Raw genomic sequence first — 6,763 nt, 5'->3', positions numbered from 1 at the left:
TTTTCGACATGAACAACTCAACAGCTTATCAAGAAATATATTAAAATAATAAACCTAGGCCTTTCAGAAGACCCAAATTTTTGCCTCTATAAATAATTTAATAATTTACTGTGACTATTTGCCTAGAGATACTGTGCAACTGAAGAATCCCTATTTCCACTTGATTTATCGATAATAATAAACTGAGTACTGTTTTTTTTAAGGGGTACTTCTTTAACCTTGTATAAAATATAAAACTTAAGCACAAAGTCCACTGCCATCACGTTTATGGAAAAAATGCAAAAAATGTTTTTATGAAACTGTGTGCGCGAGAAAGAGCACTGTCTCTTCCGCAGTGGTAACCTAGATATGCTGATGAAGGACAATTATTTTTTAATCCGCGTGTATTGTGCTTAATTAGAAACCCCATTAATTTCAGGTGATTACAAGACGCAATTTGATGCGAAATAATACGTGAGAGTTAATAAAATTTAGTTTAATTTAGTTTTAACGAGATGCTACCTTATTTTGACCAAAACTGTTAACATTTTCCAAAATTTGAAGGCCCTATATCTAAAAATGATGGGCCAATGTAAAATTGCAACTTCAAAAACTTTTATGTTTTCAAATTGCATCCTATAACGAACAGAACCACGTCTATGCGAGTCAAAATCACACTTTCTTTTAACTAAATCTGGACTAAAATCATCCAGAAAACCGTCGCCACTGATGTCATACGACGTTGTCTCTAACTAATAGATATTTTATATTATTAATGCGATATTAAACAGTATCCCCGTAAACGGTCCGAATCGGCACTTTGCCCCCATAATCCCGCCATTGTCCGGAGCATCGACCGACGTTTCTTCCGGCTGCGAACTGAAATACCCATTATCCAGTTCACAATAACTAATCCCATCTTTCAATTATTATTCGGCCGCAAAAAGAGGAGATAGAAGAAAGAGCTTTCTTATTTCGACTTAAGCGCGTTTTAATGATGTTCCGCAAAAAATACTCTTTCTCCTGAACACCACCAAAATATCAAGTCTATGGCTACAGATAATCGATAAAAACACTCACCAATTGGAGGGAAATATAGCAATATAGTGGACTCCATATAATCCTGCAAAAAAAGAAAATAAATTGTTAGAACAAAAAGCACGTCACAGAAGAATTAAAATGCATGTTTTAAAAATTTAAAAATTAACGGAAATATTAACCACGATTTAAATATCTCACGTTGTTACATCTCTGAAATTTCCAATTGATTTGGGACCAATTGTAACAGAATATTTCGTAAAAGAAATCTATGTGATTCACCATCAGGACCCCGTCAGTCTTAATAGAGCATACAAGAAATGGATTTAGGTAAGGTATCACCATTATAATGTCAGATAAGACTAACTAGGGCATACCATTAAAGAGTTGAAATAAGGCATCCACACCAGGACCCCATTAGTCTTAACTGGGCATGTCATAAAAGAGTGTTGCTGCTCAGTCCCTGATTAGGATCATTATAGGAGATGCCCTAGTAAATCCGGCCTGCTCTAACAAATTTCCAGCCAGGATGTTGTGGTTATCTGCTAAGTACAGTCCGATTGATGAAGGTGTTAAATGTTTTTTTTGAGTCATACAGGATAGTCACATGAGGTTCACATGGAGCAAAATAGGGACTCTAGCTCTTCTTCTTAAAATTTTAGTCGAGATGTATCTCGTACAATTATTTACCATTTTTTTGGCAACACTAATTTGTTTAACTGACAATGAATATGTACCTAACTCCCCAACGTCCTTAAATACTATTATCTACCTACTTCCTGTTTATGAGCAACGTGGGAAATAAAAACTGCGACTTCCAAAATGTTGTCATCAATTACAAAAATTCTACTTTACATGACGGTGGATGTCGTGAAAATAAATCGATCATTGATGGGCCGCCATCCACCGATTGAAAATACATATATTTTTAAATGCGAGCAATTCGTTTTGGTATAGATGAGTAGCATATTCTGAAACCGATACAGCAAAACGTACACCGAAAAGGTACCTACATAAGCAAAGCGGAGTTGATGAATAGAATTGAGGTGGCACCCCCGCTTCAAAATTCCTCAGGTAGGTGACATGAATAGCTATTCGATGAATGGAAAGATGCATTTTGCCTTCTTCACGTGTTATTCCGGGAATTGGGCACTAAGTTACCTCTCCTGACTTTTTAAAAAAAGCAGAATGCGCGTATCATGTAAAAGAAAGAATTCGCTAAACATATACAACGAAATGGAAGCAGAAAAACTGCACTTTTTAAGAAATCGTGACGTTATTTTACGTTTAAGCGGAATTGATTGTTTTTTATCACGAAAGAATAACAATTTAAATCAAAATTAGACGTTACATTAAATAGAACTAATTAATCCATTCATAGACTTAAAAAAGTAATAAAAGTACACTATCTTACGAGATATACTGGACTAGAATTTTAAGGAGGGTGCAGGTAGGGTCCCTAAGTGGGTAGTCACACTACCTCTTGTGAGCCCGATGAGGTTGCCCTTTAAAGCAAGAAAGGGGCATATAACACATTTCCGCATTTGCGCATCATCAGGAATGCCGTATGTAGCTCCTGCGGGGAAAAATTATTGCTGTTTGTCTCATCGAGCTCCCATAAGGTAGATTTAATTATAAGTTTACATATGTGACAGGTTTGCCCCTTAAGATCCATATGAAAAACCCATAAGGCAATCCTCATTTTGGTATCACCACTTTTTTTAGGGGGATTTTCATGAGGAATCTTCGGGAAATCCCTATATCGGTATAGCCTTTATTAGCGACATGAGACCCGCAAGTTACATGGGGCATGCCCCCTATAAATTACAGTCGGGTAGGTACTTATGCAAAACTTTTTTGTTAAAATTTTAGAAATTAGAGACCCATATGAAGCTTCGGTATACAGGGTGGTATTTATACCTTATTTTACACATCAACATAGGTAAAAGGAAACTAATCGTTCAAACTAATTTTCTATACAATGTCCGAACCTGAAATACCTAAAATTATAAAGTTGCCCTTATCTTTAGGGAGAAGGATGTTGGTTTAATCTATGGATACTGTCTAACTTACACTATCAAAAACTTTTCTAAAACTAAAACACCACAACTGTAGTGGATAATTATACGAACTGCCTATTAACATTGTAAGTACCTATACTACCGAAAAGATCGAAACGTCGACGGTGGCAACGACTATATATAAACGACGACGTCGTCGTCGTCAACAACCTGAGAGGGAGGAAGTGACGTGAGAGAAGATCCATCAGTCACGCTGACACCTGGAGAATGCTACGACTTCCACGAATTCACAACTACCGTGAAATATTGCTCCGCATTTCTCGCCTTTGAAACTAAAAGTATCCCATTTTTAAGAGTCATTTGTCTTTATGTTGATTTTCGACCCAAGTCGACGGCTTACACAGACACATATTACTACATACCCATTATCCACCACCCTCTGCGTTTTCTACAAAACAAACAGATTTTACTTCTGACCGCCATACAGCTACAGACGATACGACGTGTCATTAGAATATTGCTACTACGTGTAATTGTAAGTTCAATAGATAATGTTTGACGATGTCCTATTTAACAATTGCCAAACTGAACCCACTACAGACAGTTCATCCCACCACTGAACTTTCCTTGAGAGAAAAACTGTCATTGACAAACAGATCATCAATCAAATCAATAACATTTTACCAGTGGTGGACTAAAGAAACGCAGGGATTGGGCTCGTTCTGAGCCTCTGGGGGACCTTCACATTTCGGGAGATTCTTTTTAATGAAATGCCAAACATGGCCAAAATACGTTCAGTAAGTATAAGAGACAGTTTGGACTTTGGAGTTGGAGGCCGGCTTATTACATCACAAATAAATCAATTTCTAAGTGGACCAGGGGTCGCCTTGGTCCTCCGACAGGATTAGTCTGCCATTGCACTTTTTCAATAAAAATTTTACCCAATGTTTTCACTAATAACATTTTTAATATTTAACAATATATCATGCATTGTATTACCACCACTTATTACATGCAGAATGCAGATTTTTCAAAATTGTGGAAAAGCACTTTTAAAAAGCGTTTTTAACACAAGTTTTTCTTATAGCAGACTACAGTACAGAGACGATTACAGTTTTAGTATTGATAAAGTAATACAAACTATATGTGTAATGTGTACGTATACTCCGGTATATTCCTGCAAACCAGCCCTCACGAAGACGGTTAAGAATCAAAGCGGAAAGGTAGGTAACAACTAACTGACTGTCTCTATGGCAGCAGAAAACATAAAAGTCACTGACAAGAGATTAATATCTTCAAGGTGTGTCATTACGTCCGGCCAGTCTGTAAATTTAACGACGACGATAAATAAAAATCAGCAGTTTCGCACATTCCTGTACGTCACAGGGACACCTATCCTGTACGGGGTGTCGAACACCGTCAGGGGTTGGCACGGGCGGTCTCATTGTCATTTAGCAGGTATTCTACCCATACAATATCCCTCTTTGAGACACCTGGATTCTCAGGTAATTTTTTTTATTTGTCAATGAACACCCTCGCAATTTTACATTATAACAAAACGACACACGTGATAGTTCTTATTTTACCGGCATTCCGATCTCTTTTAAAAACTTCCTCTTAACAGTAACAATTTTCAAATTTGCAAAGCTTGTTGGTTCAATTAAATATATCTACACCAATGCGTAGCCTTAGGGATGGGGATCACATTTGACCTTTGAATATTAATTTTTCAGCAAGTATCCCTTATAATTAAGACATGACATTTACAAGGCTAATTCCCATCAAACGCGATAAACTGAAGTATCTACATGGTTAACTTTTCAAATATCAATAGCAGTCAATGACATTCAGCCAAATAGCTTGAAAAGTACTTTAATGATTTCAGACCCAACTAAAACAGAACAGTGAGCACAAAATTTTACTACTTATTTATTTGAAAAACGCACAAGAGTTCTGTTTTTAACATTCCTAAAATTAAATGCTTTGAAACGGCAATATAACTTTACTGGGGGGAAAAAAGCTTTTAAAGCGAAAACATTGAAAAGTGTTGTCGCCATCGCTTTCCCTGCCCTTTGGAACCATTTTTCTGACCACTTCCCCAATTCCTGATGAAAAGGGAAGGAAAATAGCAGAAGCATTTTCTTTTTTGTTTTCTGTTTTTATTCAAGTCAAACAGTTATTGTTAATACCTAATACTCTTTTCAATGTCAATCATCGACGTCGCGGACTTACGGTGTAGGTGTTCGGCACACCGACTGTGTCGACGACTTAGCATTCTTTCAAAAGAAGAAACCGCTTTCCCTTGTAGTTGTGTAGGTCATGAACTTACAATCAATGATATGTTAACAATAGCCGCGTTACGTCATGACTTCGTAAATAAATTTGCATACATGTATACAACAAAACGGTTGACGCGGCGCCGTAGCAATCGCGACGCTTTTCCGATTGCCGTTATCCAGGCGCAAGCGCTTGCGTCGCAGTTGCTGCGGTGATGCAAAAGCGGCACGGCGTCTGTCGCTTGGCTGCGACGATCCCGTGGCCCGTAGTACGCAGTCATCGTCGAGTTTTTCCCATTTTCCCTGACTATTGGGGAGAGAGGGAAACAAAACTGCGCGTTCGCTAACAATGGCTTGCCGAATATCAGCTACTACTTTTAACCAAATATTATCCAATTTGTACTATCCCCAATTATTAAAACCGTTAAAAGCATAAGGACAATTCAAAATAATTTACAGTAGCTACCTAATGATATTTAAACCGGCATGGAGCTTTAATTGAAATAACAAGTAGGTAGGTAAATATATGTACCTCTCAGTTAAGAAATAATAAACCATAAGAAGATTTTTGGATCAAACATTGACTATAGAGGTCCAATTGTCATTAAACTTCCTCTTTTTTCTGCATAAAACCCATTATATGGGAACTTTCTAAACAGTAGTACCTGCATTTCGGTATTACGAAAAATATAGCCCAATGCCCTTCTCGGGCATAAAGATCTAGTAGAAACGGGAGTTAGGAAGGGTAGAGGGTTGTGCTAGTTTTAGGGAAATGCGAAGATTAGCTCAGGATAGAAAAGAGTGGAGATGTGTGTCCAACCCGTCTTAGAACTGACAACCTTACGAGATGATGACTTGAATGATGAGGATACCGTGGATATAGAGAAGGTTAGAAATGAAGAGGTATTAGAATGAGAAGAGGCTATGGAAATGAATCAGAAACAAACCTCGAAAGGTTGGCAAGATTCCTTCTCTGGCATGAAGGGCTAATTAGAAACATATTAGAAGCAGAAACAGAAGCAGTAGAAGTAGACCTAGAATGGATTACTGTTCAAAATTAATTAAGGATGTGGGATGTTCAAGATTTAGGAAACTGCAAGATATTACCTCAGGATAGGAAAAAATAGTACCTACATGTCCAATCAATCTTAAGACTAACGACCTAATGATGATGATAACTTAAAAAAGTAATGAAATACAATGACGATTTCTAGATGTCCCGTCTTGTAGTTTCAGTTAGTATCTCTTATTCCCCTTCGGCCCAAAATCTCGTAGCAGGAGGCAGCAACTCCCCGACACAGCCGTGTATGCGCGTAATAAAATTTCATGAGAAATTAAATACGCAAACCGTGATCGTACCGTCTGCGCCCTCTGCGATTTCACCCAGTTCGCAATACGTCCATTCGCTTGATATGCTAGCGCGCTTATTATATCAAGCCGCACGAATAA

This window comes from Agrilus planipennis, unplaced genomic scaffold (assembly GCF_000699045.2).
Source record: "Agrilus planipennis isolate EAB-ADULT unplaced genomic scaffold, Apla_2.0 scaffold177, whole genome shotgun sequence".
In the NCBI taxonomy this organism is placed as follows: Eukaryota; Metazoa; Arthropoda; class Insecta; order Coleoptera; family Buprestidae; genus Agrilus; species Agrilus planipennis.
Note: the sequence above shows the minus strand (reverse complement) of the source record.